The sequence below is a fragment of the Petaurus breviceps genome, unplaced genomic scaffold, assembly GCF_028583685.1.
Source record: "Petaurus breviceps papuanus isolate PSGF00001 unplaced genomic scaffold, PetGlider_PUasm1.0 90775, whole genome shotgun sequence".
Classification (NCBI taxonomy): Eukaryota; Metazoa; Chordata; class Mammalia; order Diprotodontia; family Petauridae; genus Petaurus; species Petaurus breviceps.
Window position 1 is genome coordinate 7,455,406 of NW_027187342.1, and position 17,710 is coordinate 7,473,115.

General features: G+C 37.2%; 1 long non-coding RNA gene across 1 annotated transcript in view; it reads left to right on the forward strand.

The window, feature by feature from the left end:
- Positions 1 to 4,685: 4,685 nt before the first annotated feature.
- Positions 4,686 to 17,710, forward strand: part of LOC138146838 (uncharacterized) — a 20,183-nt gene continuing 7,158 nt past the window's right edge. Inside the window, exons 1-3 of the long non-coding RNA XR_011164616.1 lie at positions 4,686 to 5,406; positions 13,886 to 14,060; positions 14,167 to 14,245. This is a non-coding gene — a long non-coding RNA (uncharacterized lncRNA). The remainder of the gene's footprint in view (positions 5,407 to 13,885; positions 14,061 to 14,166; positions 14,246 to 17,710) is intronic.

The following is a 17,710-nucleotide window of genomic DNA, read 5'->3' on the forward strand; positions in this document are numbered from 1 at the left end:
GGCCACATGTGGTCTTGAAGCCCCAGGTTCCCCACCCCTGCACTATGTTATATTGCTTTTTCAGTAGGAAGGGAGATTAAAGGTTGAAAATTAACAGAATCCTAGAACTAAGAGGGACCTCGAGACCATTTTGGCCAGCCCCTTGCTTTAAGGCTGGTGAATACCAAAACAATACACAAAAGAATTATCCAATCTCTTCTTGAAGATGGTCCAGGCTATAAAATTTCCTTGATTCTCCTATTTTACTTAGAGCCTCAGCACACACACAACTCCATTTCTTCTTTATGTCTAATGGAAATTTCTCATGTTTTAATTGAAGTCTGTTTGCTCTGCTTGGAACTTTCAGAGACACAGAGCACAATTGAAAATACTTTTGAGGACAGTTCAACGATTTAATTCCTAAGACCCAAGAGGAACCAGGGATTTTTAATTTGGTGTTAGCTCACTCTAATGCTTCAAAATGACTAGAAGAAGGCAAAGAAGGGTGGATTTAGAGACAAAGGTTCTGGGTTCAGATCTTAATTGTGTAATCTTGGGCAAGTCACTCCACCTTTGTGAGACTCAATTTCCTTATCTGTAAAATAGAGGTTGGACTAGATGAGCTCTGTGGTTCTTTGCAGCTCTAAACCTATGATCCTGTTAAAAGAAATCCTATGGGCTTAATTGTAAGGGTTGTACTGCATGGAACGAAGAGAATTAGACAACCAGTTCATTTATTCACTGGTAAGCAAACCTGGCTAAATATCTTTGTTTTTACCTGATGTCTGAGATAATTCCAGGTAAAGTAAATGTTCCTGTTTGCAGTTACCCAGATGATTGCAGATGGGTGATAATTGCTTGAAGTGAGAAAATGATAACAATGCAGACTATAGAATCCCACTTAAATAAGCTTAAAAGAACATGAAAATGGTTGTTTTCTATTGCTACAGTGGGGAGAAAGAAAAGAGAAAACTATTGTTTATTGGGTTATTTTGTTCATGTGAAGCAAATATTTGGTTCATAGTAGTTGTAAACAAAACTAAATGGTGAGGAAAGGCAGATGATAGGCCATTTTAAGAGGCAATTGGGGTTAAGTGACTTGTCCAGAGTCACACAGCTATTAAGTACCTGAAGCTGTATTTGAATTCCTGTCCTCCTGACACCAGGTCAGGTGCTTTACCCACTATGCCACTTAACTGCCCCTGATATGTGAATTTTAAAAGCAAAAATGATGAGGAAGGCAAATGTTGCTGTTCCTATCTATATTTGAGAGAAACATAAGATATTAATACAAACTGACATTTTAAAAAGTGTTTTGGTGATATTTTAGACATTTATAACTTGTGAAAGAGAAGTGTTGGGAAAAGGCTAGAAAGGATAGGGCTTAGGACAATTTAGTGGAAACAAAATGTGAACAATAAATTTGTTGAATTACTGTGTCTGTTTTCTTTTTTTTTTTTCTTTTTGGAGCGGGGAAGACAGGGCAATTGGGGTTAAGTGACTTGCCCAAGGTCACATGGCTAGTAAGTGTTAAGTATCTGAGGCTGCATTTGAACTCCTGACTACAGGGCTGGTGCTCTGTTCACTGCACCACCTAGCTGCCCACCCTATTTTTTTTTCTAATTAAGCTACTGTTTTATTAGTTCAGGAAGTCATTTTCTATTCAATGACAAAAACTAGTCAAAGAACTTATAGGTGTGATATGATCAAGACTCTTTAAAGGGAAGATGGCTTAAAAGCTATAGGACAGCATTAGTCATTCAACAAACATTTATTAAGCACTTACTGTGTACTGGGCACTATGCTAAGTACTGACAGCTCAAAGAAAAGCAAAATAGTCTCTGACCTCAAGAAGCTTTCAATCATGATAGGGAAGAAAACATGCAAATAACTACTAACATATAAGATATATGCAAAATATTATATATGCAAATATAAGATATATGCAAAATATATGTAAATGATCACACAAGGGAAGGCACTAGGAACTCAGATGGAAGGATGGGAAAGGCTTCCTGTAAAAGGTAAAATTAGAGCTGAGTCTTAAAAAGGAGCCAGGGAACCTAAGAGGCAGAGGTGACATGGCAGAGCATTCTAAGCATTGAGGACAAAACCAGTGCAAAGGCAATGAGATGCTAGATGAAGTGTTGAGTTTGAGGACCAGCAAGTAGGCTAGTGTTGTTGAACCACAGAGTGTGGGGAGAGGAAGAAGATGTGACAATATTGCACAGGGAGGAAGGGTTGTGAAGAGCTTTGAATGTCAAATCAAGTTCTTTGTCATTGACCTAGTGCTAAAATGTAGCCACTGGAGTTCTTTGAGCAGGGGATGACATAGTCAGACTTATGCTTTAGAAAAATGGCCTTGGCAGCTGAGTAGAAGAAACACTGGAGTAGGGAGAGAGTTGAGGCAGATGAGGCAGAAAAACCAGCAGATAACCAAAAGACCCTAAACTTAACACTGCATAGAGAGTTCTCCAATTAAAATATACCTAAGATGGAAGAACAGATACATGACTAAGAATGATTATTTATTAATAGAGAAGTGTGGACATGAAAGAACAGCAATAAGAAGGTTCAATCTCATGAGTTTAGGCTTATAGAAAATGGCAAGGTTAATCAAAAGAGCCTTTAGGAGTATGATGAGTGCAAGAACAAGGAAGGGGTAGGCCAGCCACTTGGGGTGGGTGGTGTAATATTAGCAGATGACCAAGAAAAACAAACTATAGCACTCAATGATTTATTTCTATGCCCAATTCTTCTGTAAAAAATAAGCTTCAGGATGAAAAGGGGGGAAAAATATGATTCATGGCCTTGAGAAAAAGTCAGATTCATCTTTTATGTAACATCTTTCCAAATACTTGTGGACAGCTACCATGTTCCCACTATCTGTTCTTCTTTTAGTCCTTCAACCATTCCTCAAATAACTTAGCTTGGAGCCCCTTTACCATATCAGTCTTTATTCTGTGGACGTACTTATTTGTCAATATTTCTCTTTAAATATGATTGCCAGAACAAAGGATGTCTAACAAACCTCTTTTCACTTTGGGGTACATTTTCTATACTGGTAGATCAAGGGGATTTTGTGAATATAGCATATCTGAATTTCATAAAGTCTTTCATGATGTTCTCAGAAAGGTACTCATGGGATTATAGGATTTCAATCTGGAAAGGACATTGTACCCCATATAATTAATCACCCTCACTTTCCAGGTAAGGAGACTGAGGTCAAGAGAGGTAGAGTTATTTGCCCAATGATATATAGGTAGCAAGTAGCTGAATGGTAATAAAGCTAGGTGAATTTGCAATTGTTTGAAAATCCATACACACAAACAATGTTGGATACTGGATCAATATTATCTTGGAGAAAGTTTTAATGATAATCTTGCAGGACTCTGGCTTTAGTGCTTAGCCCTGGCCTGCCCAAAATTTTTATCCATAACTTAGATGGAGGTTTGGATGACACGTTTATCAAGGGAAAGATGACATGGAAATGGGAGGAATGAGGACTATACTGTATGATTGAGTTGGAATACATAAAATTTACCCACAGACTGGAATTATACCCTATTCTCCCTCCACCAAAAAAAAAGTAAGATGAATTTAAGAGGAGATAAATGTAAAATCCTACACCTAAGTTAAAGCAGTGTTAAGTTTTGTTTTCCTTTTTCTTTTTCACATCAACTACACTAGTAGAGAATGAGTGGATTCTGGCTTCATAGCTCTTCAGGTAGAATAAAAAGACCCAAACTTATCTTAACTGCAAGCTCATTAAAAGTCAATGGTGATCCAAGGTCAATAGATCTCTAGGTGAGTAGTCCAGAAGAAACTCCTTTTTAGTTTGCCCTCGTTGGGCCACATCTGGAGTGTTTTGCTCATTTGAAGTACTTTAATGTGTAGTATTTTACACATTTAGCATTCTACACATTTTAAGGGGAACATTGACCAACCAGAGCACAGCTAAAGATCTGATCAGGATGGGGAGAGAACTAATAACCATACTACATGGGAAAGAGTTGAAAGGAATGGGGAATGAGAAGAATGAAGTGTAGAATTACAGATATCTGTAAATATGTAAAAGGTTATGATCTGTGTGATTTCCGGGGCAAAAGTAGGAGAGAGGGGAGATTTTGATTAAATATAAGAAAAAACTCTCCAACAACGACATAAGTCAGAAAATGGAATAGGTCTTCCACATGAAGGATTGAGTTCCTGCCCACCAGAAACATTTGAGCAAAGGCTACATGATCTCTTGTCAGGGATGATGGAGTAGCATTCTTATGTCCTGTAGGAAGATGGATCAGATAAATGTCTATCTCTAACTCTAATATTCTGTAATTCACCTTTGTTTCAGGCAATTTTTCTGCCTAGAAAGAGTTGATATTTCCATAGACAAACCCACAATGCATTGTATCTTTACTCTGACATGACTTCAAACTTTTTTAGGCCTTACCAGAAACCCCCAAACGTCCCCAATTTGACATTCTGAAGCACATCAAATTGTGCCCAAAACGTGACATTATTGAATAAGCAGTATGTCTAACCCTTGCAAAAACATGGGCCAGAAATAGGAATGTGCTGTGGCTCCAGCTCATACCAGCTCCCAAGTACCACTTTTAAGATTTTTAGTGTTAGCATTTACATCTCAGAAATCAGCAAATGTTACAAATCAAGGCTTAATTTGTTGTTTTATTGATTATTTAGTCTTAAGAAAATGGTGAAGGGTATGTTAACAATGCAGATTAAGCTTAAACATGTGTCATCTTTTTTTTTTTTCAGAGCTCCAGTTGTTAAATATTTTCCAGCACAACCCTGGCTAGAAACTAATGCCATGCAAAAAGGACTCCATATTTGTTAAGCATATTGACTACTATATGAATGAGAAAATATCTTCTCAACAGGATCATATGCTGAGAGGAGTTCACTGTGTTCCCATTCTCAGAGCAATATTGTGAAGGGATATCTTGTGTAGGAATAGCCCTGTTATTAGTCAATCAGTCAGCAAGCATTTATTATGCATCTTTCATTTGCAAGGCCCTGTGGTAAGGGCTAGAAATATAAAGAAAGGCAAAAAACAGTCCCTGTTCTCTAAGAATTCACCGTCTCATGGAGGAAACAACACGGAATCATCTATGTACAAAAAAGATACATACAGTACAAATAGGAAATAATCAACAGAGACAAGGCATTGGTGTTAAGATAGAGAAGAAACCGTTTCTCATAAGAGGTCATATTTTAGCTGGGACTTGAAGGAAGCCAGGAAAGAAAGGAGATAGAGATGAGGAGGAAGTGAATTCCAGGCATGAGGTACAAGCAGGGTCAAGAACTGAACTGTCTTCTTTCAGGAACAACAAGCAAGCAAGCGGTATCACTGTATTGAAAAGTCTCACATTGGAGATGAGGATATTATGATGTAAGAAGAATGGAAAGGTAGGAGAGTGCTGGGTTATGAAGGATTGAATATGAGATGAATTTATATTTGATACTGGAGAAAAGAGAAATTCGTTGAAGTTTATTGAACAGAGGATGATATGGTCAGACCTATATTTTAAGAAGATCAATTTAATAGCTGACTGGAAAAGGGACTGGAGTAGGGAGAGATTTGAGCCAGGGAGACTGATTGGGGGTCTCACAGTAATCCAGGCATGTGGTGATGAGGGCTTGCTATGTGCAAAAGAAAGGGTGGGTTCAATGGGATTCTTCCTGCATCATGAAATGTGTGACTTTCCCTTTCATGTGTTTTCGAGAAGGGTGGAGTGCCTGCTACCTGGGTGGGTTGTTGCAGATGTGACTAAGATGAGATGCAACAATATTAAAGCAGCCCAATGGTGCCGGTGGCAGGGGCCTCACCTTAGCTAGGAAAATCTTCAGAAGTGCATTTTGCTGAGCTGGGCAGCGTTCCAAATAGGTGGAGAGGGCACTCCCCAGCTAAACATGCCCCTAGAAACACAGTATGTCACTACAATATCAATAGGCCAGGATTTTTTGTATTAAAAAATCATGTTACTATCTATTCATAGGTTTTAAATGAAAGCATATTTGACTTCATCTCAGAGCCCCTGATTTGGTTGTCATGAAATGAGAATTTGCCTGAAGCTGGTCCAGTGTGAGATACCACTTCCTCTGATAATACATTTCTTGTATTAGTTTTTCATTCTATTATAAACCCAGTTTCAATGGCCCTTCCTAAACAGGGAAGAGGATTTGGGGAGAGCAGTGATTTAATTGTAATCTCTCAAGATTCCATTTCCTCTTTAAGATGCAGTAATAGTAGTCATAATCTCTGTGGGAGGGGCTGTTACAACAGGAGTTATAACATAGAACCAGAAAATGCCCCAAACTAATGGGTATAGCAGAAACTTAGAAGTAAGGTAAGGTCCTGTTTGATTTTGTTCTAAGCAAGGCTTTTCCTTTGTGGAAAAAAAAATATTTTCTCTTATTTAAGTTGATCCCTTTTTATCATTTACTTCCAAAATATTAAGCAATGAATTAATATGACCAAAAAAGAGAAAAGCATAAATTCAGTTCATACAAAAATAATTCTGTCATCAAAATGTATTTACTCTGTGGAGGGAAGGATGACTCAGGTCATCCTAAGAATAGAATATGAAGGTCCTCATTTCTTAAGTTATTATTTGTATCCACATCACAGTGGTGGTAGTGAAAGCTATGTGGGTTCAAATCCTTATTCTTCATTTACCACCTATGTTGTCATTGGCAAGTCATTCACCTCTCTAAACCTGAATTTTTTCAACTGTATAATCAGGGGTTTGGACTATATGATCTCCAACGGCCTTTCTAGCACCAAGTTTATGGTCTGTGATCTGAGATACAAAGAAAAGGGCAGGGAAACTTCAAGTCAGTAGATGTGGGCTGAAGTCTTGGCCCAGCTACTTCTAGCTGTGACATTGACCGATTTCTTCTCCTTGAGATTGTTTCATCATCAGTGAAATGGAGATCCTCTACCAAAGCCTTATTCCAACAGCTCATTATATTATATTATAGTGTGGATCACACTTGTGATTTTCAGGGGCCAAGCCAGCAGGGTCCAAATTCTGGGCAGGGTGATGGTGATGGATTGTATGTCCACTGTCTGTGAAACAGTTCAGAACATAATACCAATTAACTCATATTTGTAGATCGAGTTAAAGTTTATTAAAAACACTTTAAGAATTACAAAGTCAAATTTCATGACACAGCCTCCAGTCTACTTCCACTCTACATCTTCACTCACCTGGATTGTTTCAAAAGTTTGCCAATTGGTCTCCCTGCCTCAAGTCTCTTCTTACTCCAATCTATCCTCCAATAAGTTGCCAAAGTAATTAGATCTGAATGTCATACCTCTGCTCAATAAACTCCAGTATTTCCCTTTTACCTACAGGATCAAACATAAAGTCCTCTTTTTGGCATTCAAAATTCTCTACAATACAACCTCTTCTTACCATTTTGATCATCTTACATCTTTCTCTCCCTCTCCTTCATTTCCTCCTTCTCTATCCTTCCTTCCCTTCTTTTTTTGTCCCTCCCACTGCCAATCCATTCCTAGCTTTATTCAAGTCACAAATGCCACAGGAGGACTTCTTAGTTCACTCCATTCACTTCCTCTACATGATTACTTTCCTTCTACTCTGCAAGTATCTTGTAGATTCTGATTTATTTGCATGTTGTCTCCCCCACTCATATGTAAGCTCCTTTAAGGCTGGGATTATTCTTGTGTGTTTGTGTGTTTTTTTCCCTTTGTAACTCCAATGCTTAGCACAATGCCTGACAAATTTGAAGTGCTTACTGAATGTTTGTTGATTGATTGATTAATTCCAAGAGACTCATTTCCAGAGGATTTTCCCCAAGGGGATGAATTTTATTGGCCACAGACACTCATAAACACCCTGTGACTAAGGTGTGAAAGGAGTAGGATCTGTGTCTGTAGAGTAGCAGCTATGTATGTGGTGATCTCTACTAAGAAGTATAGCACAGTAGGTAGAGAGCTGGCCAGAGTACTGGGATTGGAATGAAGAAGACTCATCTCCATGACTTCAAGTCCAACTTCAGATACTTACTAGGTGTGTAAACCAGAGCAAATCACTTAACCCTCTTTGCCTCAGTTCCTCATCTATAAAATAAGCTGGAGAAGGAAACTGCAAACCATCCCAGTATCTTTGCCAAGAAAATCCCAACTGGGGTCACTAAAAGTCAGACACAACAGAAACAACTCAACAACAATGAACACCACCTCTCAGAGCCATAGGCAACCCTCAAGAAGATATATTGCAGAGAAGGTGGTAACCTGTATTTACAGTTTCCTGACCTGGACACTCCCTAACCCAATGAAATGAAAATGAAAAGAACTTTCAGTATTCAAGTAAAATGAAGATAAGAAGGCATGCACTATCCTACCCCTTGGTCCATATCTTGAGGGCTACTGTAGAGATTGTGCTTGGTTGGCTACAAAGTGCTATAGGAACATTAGACATTAGTATTATTATTAGAGTCTACCACATACAATTGAATACTTGATTATATGCAATCTTCTATCTCTATTTTCTCATGAATATTAATCTTGCTTCCCAAAACAAATCCCAAACTCCTTGAAGACAGGGTCAACACCTTAAACCTTCTACATTCCTCATAATATTACTGTACTCTTAATAGCATCCTGAGCAGTGCTAAGCACATGAAGTCCTCTTAATATACACTTGTTGATTGATTGATTTATTGAACTCAGTGCCTCAAGCCTCAAAACATATAAATTGTAATGTCAGAATACATTCATGGTTTAATTCAGATGGTCTAACCTCATCAGAGTGTGACAACACAGACATTCAAAACTTCTAAGTACCTTATTCAAAACTTTGCTGACAAGAGGCAGCATTGGGTAGTGAATACAGAACTGATGTCAAGGTCAGGAAGATCTGGGCCCAAGTCTATGTGATCCTTTGGATGCACAGGGAACTTCTTAAGACTCTAGTTTCCAGAGCAGGGGCAATGGTAGAAGAAGGTTCCTTCCTATCAATTCCCTATAGCAAAAATCCATTCACTCACTCCTCCATTTTGCCTAGATTAGTGGTTCTCAAATCATGTTCCTGAGATCCTTCCAGGGGATCTGAGAGGCCAAAAGTATTTTGACAATTTTTAAAATAAATGCTCACATTTTCATAATAATCCTAATATATTTTAAGATCTCTTTATAATTTAATTATGATAAATATTGATAGCTATAATCCATATAAACAAAAGTTCACTGGGGTCCTCAATGATACTTGGTTATAAAGGGGTCCTAAGACCAAAAATTCTGAGAACTGTTGGTCTATATTAGAAAATTTCCCAATCCTACTCTCTCATTTCTTCTTCCCTCTTCCCTCATCCACCATCAGAAAATTTTGAGTAGGTAGTTGGAAGCATTCACTAAACTAACTCTTCTGACCATCATTTCAGTATATGTGTGCTGTCCTCGGTTGACAACAGGCAAGCTTTAACAACGGATGCATATGCAGACTTTGTTTACATCACTACCAGAGAAAAAAGAGAAGCAGGAGATATGAGATTGTGGGCATTGATGACAACACTTGGATGAATTTAGTCTAGCACAGTATAATGGAACTAAAATACTGAATTTTCCAGTAATGACCCAAAAGTGTGACCCAAAATTTGGATATTATTCTCTCCTGGAAAAATCAGTTTCTAACATGTCTTCTTGCTGCTGTTCAGTTGTTTCAGTCTTCTCAATTCCAGTTCATGACGCCATTCCCGGTTTTTCTTCACAAAGATAACCAAAGTGGTTTGACATTTCCTTCTCCAGCTCATTTGACAGATGAGGAACTGTGCAAACTTGCTACAAGTATTTGTTACTTGGCCAAGGTCACACAGCTAGTAAGTGTCTGAGGCCAGATTTGAATTCAGGTCCTCCTGATTCCACATCCTGTTCTCTATCCACTGTGCTGCCTAGCAGTCTCTAATATGTCTATAAGAATATAAATCCTCCATGGTAACCAGAAATGCTGATTCGCAGAGAATGACACAGAGTACAGATGTGTTAGATTCAAACAGAAACTCCCTGCCAGACACCTATTGAATTAAAATTGTACAAATTACACAACTGAAATGACTGAATAACAGCAAAAACACTTCTATTATAATATTGAACAATAGTGGTAAACACCCTTGCTTCACACCTGATCTTATTGGGAAGGCTTCAAGTTTATCCCTATTATACATAATGCTTGCTCTTGGTTTTAGATATAGTGTTTTTATAACCTACTCAATATTTAGCATTAGATTATTAAGTTCCCAATTAATTTTTAATCTTTGGTTCCAGAGTCATAATTTTTACTGCATTATGCTCTGAAAAGTGTACATTTAATACTTTTTTTTTCTGCATTTGGTTGTGAGGTTTTATGCCCTAATACATGGCCAGTTTTTGTGAAGTTGTCAATAAAATATGAGAGAAAAAAAAGGTATGATATTTTCTATTCCCTTTCAGTTCTCCTGAGAGATCTATCATATCAAAATTTTTTTTAAAGATTCTACTCATCTCCTTGACTTTTTTTCTTATGTATTTTATGCTTAGATTTATCTAGCTGAGAGAAGAAAGTCGAGGTCCCCTGCCAATATAGATTTATTGTCTATTTTCTCCTATAATTTATTTAATTTCCCATTTAAGAATTTGGATGTCATGCCATTTGGTGTCTATATGTTTAGTATTAATATTGCTTCATTGTCTATGGTTCTTTTTATCAAGATGTGGTTTCCCTATTTCTCTTCTTTAATTAGGTCTGTTTTTGCTCTTGCTTTTTCTGAGATCATGATTGTTAGCTTTGCATTATTTTTTTTTACTTCAGCTGAAGCTAAACTCTGTTTTTGTTTCTCTGCTTAAAGTGTGTTTCTTGTAAGCAATGTATTGTTGAATTGTGGTCTCTAATGCATTCTGCTATTTGCTTCTAGGTCAGTTCATCCCATTCACATTCTTAGTTATGATTACAAACTATGTTTTTCCATCCATTCCATTTTGTTCTATTTATTCTTTTCTTCCTCTTTTTATCCTGTCCCCCAAATTTGTTTTGCTTCTGACTACTGCCTTTTTTATCTGCCTTCTGTTTTACAGTCCTCCCTTCCCCTTGTGCTCTTTCCTTCCTACATCCCTGTTGGGTAAGATAGTTGTATATTGCCAATTAAATACACACATATTTCCCTATTTGAACCAATTTTAATGTGAGTGTGGTTCAAGCATTAATTGCATCCTCCCCCCTCATTTTCACTCCAGTGTAAGAGTTCTTCCTTGCATGCCTCTTTTACATGAGATCATTTCCCCCTTTTTCCACTCCCCCTTTTCTCAGGACATCCCTCTTTCTAACCTATCATTTTTTTTCATCATCCTAACATAGTAGACTTATTCCTGCTCGCTCTTTTTATGTAGAATCCTTCTAACTACCTTAATAATGACAAAGCTCTTAGAAGTTACGTGTATCATCTTCCCGTGAGGGAATGTAAACAGTTTATCCTTGTTAAGTCCCTTATGATTCCTCTTTCATATTTATCTTTTTATGCTTCTCTTGAATCTTCTGTTTGAATGTCAAATTTTCTATTCAGCTTTGGTATTTTCATTAGGAATGTTTGAAAGTCCTCTATTTCATTAAATATACATTTTTTCCTTAAAGAATTATACTCATTTTTGATGGGTAAGTTATTCTTGGTTGTAATACCAGCTCTTTTGCCTTCCAGAATATCTTATCCCAAGCCCTCCACTCCTTAAATGTGGAACCTGCTTAACATTGTGCGATGCTTACTGTTATTCTATGATGTTTGAATGTTTTGTTTTGGTTTGGTTTTACCTGTTTGAAGTATTTTCTCTTTTACCTGAGAGCTATGGAATTTGGCTATAATATTCTCAGGAGTTTTCATTTTGGGATATCATTCAGGTGGTAACTGGTGGAGTATTTCAATTTCTATGTTACATTCTGGTTCTAGAATAGCAGAGCAATTTTCCTTGATAATTTTGGGAATATGATGTCTAGGTTCTTTTTTTATTTGGCTTTCAAGGAGTTTAATAATTCTTATTTTATCTCTCATCAATTATTTTCCAGGTTTGCTGTTTATCCAATGATATATTTCACATTGTCTTCTATTTTTTTCATTCTTTTGACTTGGATTGTTTCTTGATGTCTCACAGAGTCATTAGCTTTCACTTGCCTGATTCTAATTATTTTTAAGAATTATTTTCTTCAGTGAGATTTTGTACCTCTTTTCCCATTTGACCAATTCTACTTTTCAAACATATTTTTCAGCAGTGAATTTTTTACCTCTTTTTTCATTTCACCAATTCTGTTTTTTTTTAAGATATTGTGTTCTTGAGTATGTTAGTGCCTCTTTTACCAAGCTATCAGTTATCTTCATTTCTTTACCTATTTTTTCCTCTATCACTCTTACTTGATTTTGAAAATAATTTTTAGCTTTTTCAGGAATTCTTGCTGGGCTTGTGTCCAATTCACTTTTTCTTTGAAGCTTTGCTTATGTCTGTTTTGACTTCATTGTCCTTTTCTGAGTTGGAGTCTTGGTCTTCCCTGTGACCAAAATAACTTTTTGTGATCAGATTCCTTTGTTGTTGTTGTTTGTTCATTTTCCACCCTATTTCTTGATTTTGGAACTTTATGTTAAAGTTGGACTCTGTTTCCAGCAAAGGGGAGGGGATAGTCTCAAGCTTTAGGCCTTTTTACACTACTATTTTTTGAGTTAGTTTTGAAGGTTCAGAAGTTTTTGGTGCTTCCAAGGTGGTGACACCTGGAGTTAAGTGTGGTCACTTCTCTCCCAGTCTGCACTATGGTCCTTAGCCATGAAAGGCCCTGATCCCTTGGAATTACAATTAACACTGTTCCTCAATGTCCCTGATCTTTTGTGAGCAATACTTACTCTCAGGGGTTATGCTTCCTCTTGGTCAAAAGTGTTCCTCTTTACCCTTGCACTATGATCCAGATGTGGGTATAGGCAATGGAGTTGCCAAACAGCATTTGACTCTGCATGCAGTGTTGGCACTGTAATTTCTTTCTGACCAGTTCCCAGGTCCCCTAACCATATATGGCTTGAAGCTCCTGAAGCTGCAGCTGCTTCTATTATCACCACCTGGTCCCACCACTGGTGTTTCATCTATGTGGGCTCTAGTCTAGCTGCCACCCCAGTATCACAGATCTCTATTTCTGACCCTCCTATGTTGTCTTAAGCTGAAAGAAAGTCTCACTCTGACTTTTTGTTGACTCTGCCACTCTAGAATTTGATTTAAGATTATTTGGAGGGGAATGTTGGAAAAGCCCAGCTGAGTATTTTCTCTACTCTACATCCTGGCTTCACCCCCAGAAGTTCCTGCAAATTCAAATACATGCAGCTACCTCAAGAGAGTCATCATTCACACTAATCTGGACCAAGATGTAATTGGTTAATTGATACTGAGTAATAATAGGTGACTGATACTGTGGCAGTAATCACTGGTTAAATGAAACTGGGGAAATATTAACTATGATGATAATGGGAGGAATAGCGGATGGGGACATGTGAGTATCAATATTAGAGACAGATATCCATAACCCCTCATGACTACCTCTAAGTAATAATGACTAAAAGAAGTAATAGCCAAGTTCTGGGGACCCACCCCACAGGGAAGTGAGGTATGGAAGAATTGTTCCAGAGCCTATATCTACTATAGAAGCAACCATTAGTAGTGTCAGAGAAAATCCTTTGGAGGCACTTCTAAAGAAATAAACACATAAGGTACCATTGACTATCTTCCTCAATAATAATGAATTCTGTTTTTACCATCTCCATTCTGATTTCTTAACATGAAACCCAAATCCCTCCTTACTAGCTTGTCCTAGAGTTTTACACTTACTCAGAATCTAAATATATTTAGGCTATCTATTTTTTTCAGGAATATTCAATTCAAGCTAAATAAAGGACAAAATAGCTTCTAGTTCTCAAAGCTGCTGCTTCCTTTAATGGAATCATAGATTTAGAACTAAAAGAGATCTCGATTGAGTCCAGTCTTCTCATTTTACAACTGAGGAAACTGAGACCCAGAAAGTGACTTGCCTAAGTTCACACAGGTAATAAGTGGAATAGGTGGGAATTGAATTTATATTATTTGACTTCAAATTTGGCATTTTAAAAATTGTACCATACTGACTTCTTTTCCTGCATGTGTTGTATAAGAAAGAAAATGCATAACATCATGATCATCCTAGAAGATAAAAGACTGATTCATGTAAGGTTTTTCTCCAGTCAAAGCAAGGTAATTTTTTACTTCATTCTTTTTGTTTCCTTCCTCCCCTCAGATATCCCCAGTGAGAGCTTCTGGGTATTACTTGTTTAAACCATTTTGCACATAATGCTTAATTAGTAATCTAATAGATCCTCATCTCAGTTATCCTAGTGGCACTTACTAGCTTTCAACATTTTCAAACTGCCTCAATGAGAAAACTCACTAGAAATCATTTTCTGAAAGAGCCTGTATTACTTACACAGAACAGACATTTTGAATAAAAGTTCAATAAAAATGTTTAGCAGAGATTTGAACTGGTTTCATAAGAATGGGTTTTCCCATATTCCTTCGAGAGTATATTTTACAGGCTATTGGGTCTCAAAACAACCGTAACATCTATCAACATTGGCTTCGGAAATTAGTGAACACTATAGAACACAAAGTCGTTTCAATAGATGACTAAGCCAATAGGTTTAACATTCTCCCAACACAGCTCACTTAATTTGCTTTTTGCTCTTCTTATGTTGCTCCTCCTTCTTCTCATTCCTCCCTCCTTTCCTTACATTTGAATTATTATCAACTCTCCTGGCTTATCTACACTTGCTACATACTATACTTTCTTATACTATACTGCTGACTGGACTCATTGCCCATCTTTTTTCCAGTCATACTGCCATGAATCATGAGCAGCTCAAAGATTCAGCATTTCTTAATAGTATCTTTTACCCAGTCTGAGCTGTTCCAACCAGCTCCATTGACAGATTCTTCTCCATAAAAAGAAACCAGCTGAGACACATACCAGGCAGTAGGCATTTTATTTTGGAGTAAATTCAGTGTTTCTGATAATCCAACAGTGTTTTAACTCCTCTCTGTGTCTCTTTGTTTCCTTGCATTATCATTTCACTTACAGTAAAAAGAAACAGAGAGTTAGGAAACATATTTTTGTGACTAGAAGAGACTAATGTCTATCTAGACCAATTTCCCCAATACCAACATTACAGTTAACTAGGAAAATATCCAAGTTCTCCATTGCAGACTTTTACCTTTCACAACTTTAGTGCTGTGGCTCAGGGATCAAGGACTGGGAGATAGAGATTTGGGAGGAACAAGGCACAGGGGAAAAGAAGAGAAAGCAATCAGAATTTTCACTTTATAGATTTCAAGAAAGAAGAAACTCACAGAAAAAAGATCTTTTTACATCTATTAACATTTTTCCATGAACCATACTAATCCTTAGACTATCAGTTGTGAAACATGATTCTAGTTCATTCCTTTATTTTATAGACCCAGAAATGTCATCTAGTTTGTCTAAAATCCTACAACTTGTCATTAACTATGCCTGCACTAGGTCTAAGTTCTCCTGAATATCAGTCTAATAATGTTGCTAATACACCAGACCTTAGATTTGCAAAATAAATACATCTTTGGTGAAAAAAAGAATTTATTTCCAAATACTGTGCATAATAAGGCAAAATCAATAACCAAAATTGTATTATATCTCCTCATTCCCATGGAAAGTTTTCCTTAGTATGAGATAACTATGGGTTGGTTGTCTTAATAAGTTCGTTTCTTTATTTGAGTAAATAAGTATTGACTACCTACTATGTGTGTGTGCCACACTATACCAAAAACTGTTAGACGTATGCAGAAGTATAATAACCCTTGTCATCTCTGAACTTCTCTCTATCTCAGGTAAAAAAAATGTACACATATGTAAGATACACAAATGACAAAATTTCTGAGTGGGAAGGGACCTCAGTGTCCATCTAGTCCAATTAATTAATACCTGAACAGTAATATTTTTCTCAACATACTCAACAAGTGGCCATGAAGCTTCTACTTGAAGACTTCCAGTAAATGGGGAATCCTACTCCTTCCTGAAGCAACCCATTCCACTTCTGGATAGTTCTAAATACTAAAAAGCATTTCCATATACTAAAGCTAAATCTGCTTCTCTGTCACTTCTGTTCATTCATTTTAGTCCTGCCCTATGGCACCAAGCAGAACACACATACACATACACACACATTTGACAATATACTAACATAGTTGTCATATACTAATAATTAAGGACAATGGCCTTGTCTTCCCCAGTCTTCTCCATGCTAGACATTCCTACGTTCTTCAAATAATACTCATATGTTATATTTTCCATTTTCCTCATAATTCTGGTGGCCCCTCTATGAATACAATCCAGCTTTTCAATGTCCTTCCTAAAATGTGGTTTCTAAACCTAACAGATTCTTCTTCATAAAGGGATCTCTATTCCAGATGTGGTCTGACAAGAACATAATACAATGGAACTATGACCTTCTTCATTCTGAGTACTACACTTAATACAGATGGATTGCATTAGCTTCTAGGGCTGTTATGTTACAATGTTGACTCATATCAAGTTTGCATTCCATCAAACCCCACAAAAATTGTTGTCTTACTGCACTTCTCCCTTCCCATATTCATGCATTTTGTTTTATTTGAACTCAAGTATTTAATATTTTACAGAGTCATAGAATCTCAGATTTAGAAGGGACTTTAGAGGCAATATAATACCACACCTGAACATGAATGAATCCCTTCTTCATCATACTTGACAAGGGATCATCCAACCCTAGCTTGAAGACCTTCAGTGAGGGTGAACCCAAAACTCCCTAGGGTAACCCATTGCACTTTGGGACAGCTCTGATGACAAGGAAGGTCCCTAAGCCTTACCATCTATCCTGACACTGCATTCTAAATTCTGCAGTCCTCAGCACCCACCCTGCCACTCTTCCCTGGACAATGTCAACATATTACTACAAGCTGAGAATCCCTGGGCCTTTTCAACCCGCCCTTGGGACTTCTGGTCCTTTCCATCTACCCTATAGATCTACCTTTTTATGTGCATTATTGCCCTCAAATAGAGTATGAGTTCCTTGAGAGCAAGGACTCCAATTTTTCCCCATTTGTATTCCCAGTGCTCAGGACACAGAAAATCCTTAATAACCATGCTCAATTAGTTCAAGAAGTCTCCCCTTGCCCCCAATTTGACTCTTCATAAATTGCTCTCATTACTGTCCAGTCTTCCTTTTGGTCCAAATAGAATAAATCTAATCTTTCATATGGCTTCCTTTAAAATACTGGTATGTAGTGACCTTGGCCCTTCTATCTTCTTTTCCTTCAGTCTAAATATCCTAGTTCCTTCACCCAATCCCAATATGACATGAACTCAAGGTCATGTATTATCTTGGTTATCCTTCTCTAGGCACTCCAACTTAAGAATTTCCTTCTTCAAATTTGGTTCCCAGGACATAATACTCCAAATGCCATTACTGTTTCTCTCTTCCTTCCTCTTCCTTCCTTCCTTCCTTCCTCCCTCCCTCCCCCCGCCATCCAAATTTATTTATATCTTTATTTCCCTTTTGCCGGGCACTGGCGGGTAAGGGTAAGATATTTTAAGTAAAGAAGAAAAAAAAAGAAAAAGAAAGAAAGAAAGAAAAAAAGAAAAAAAGAAAAAAA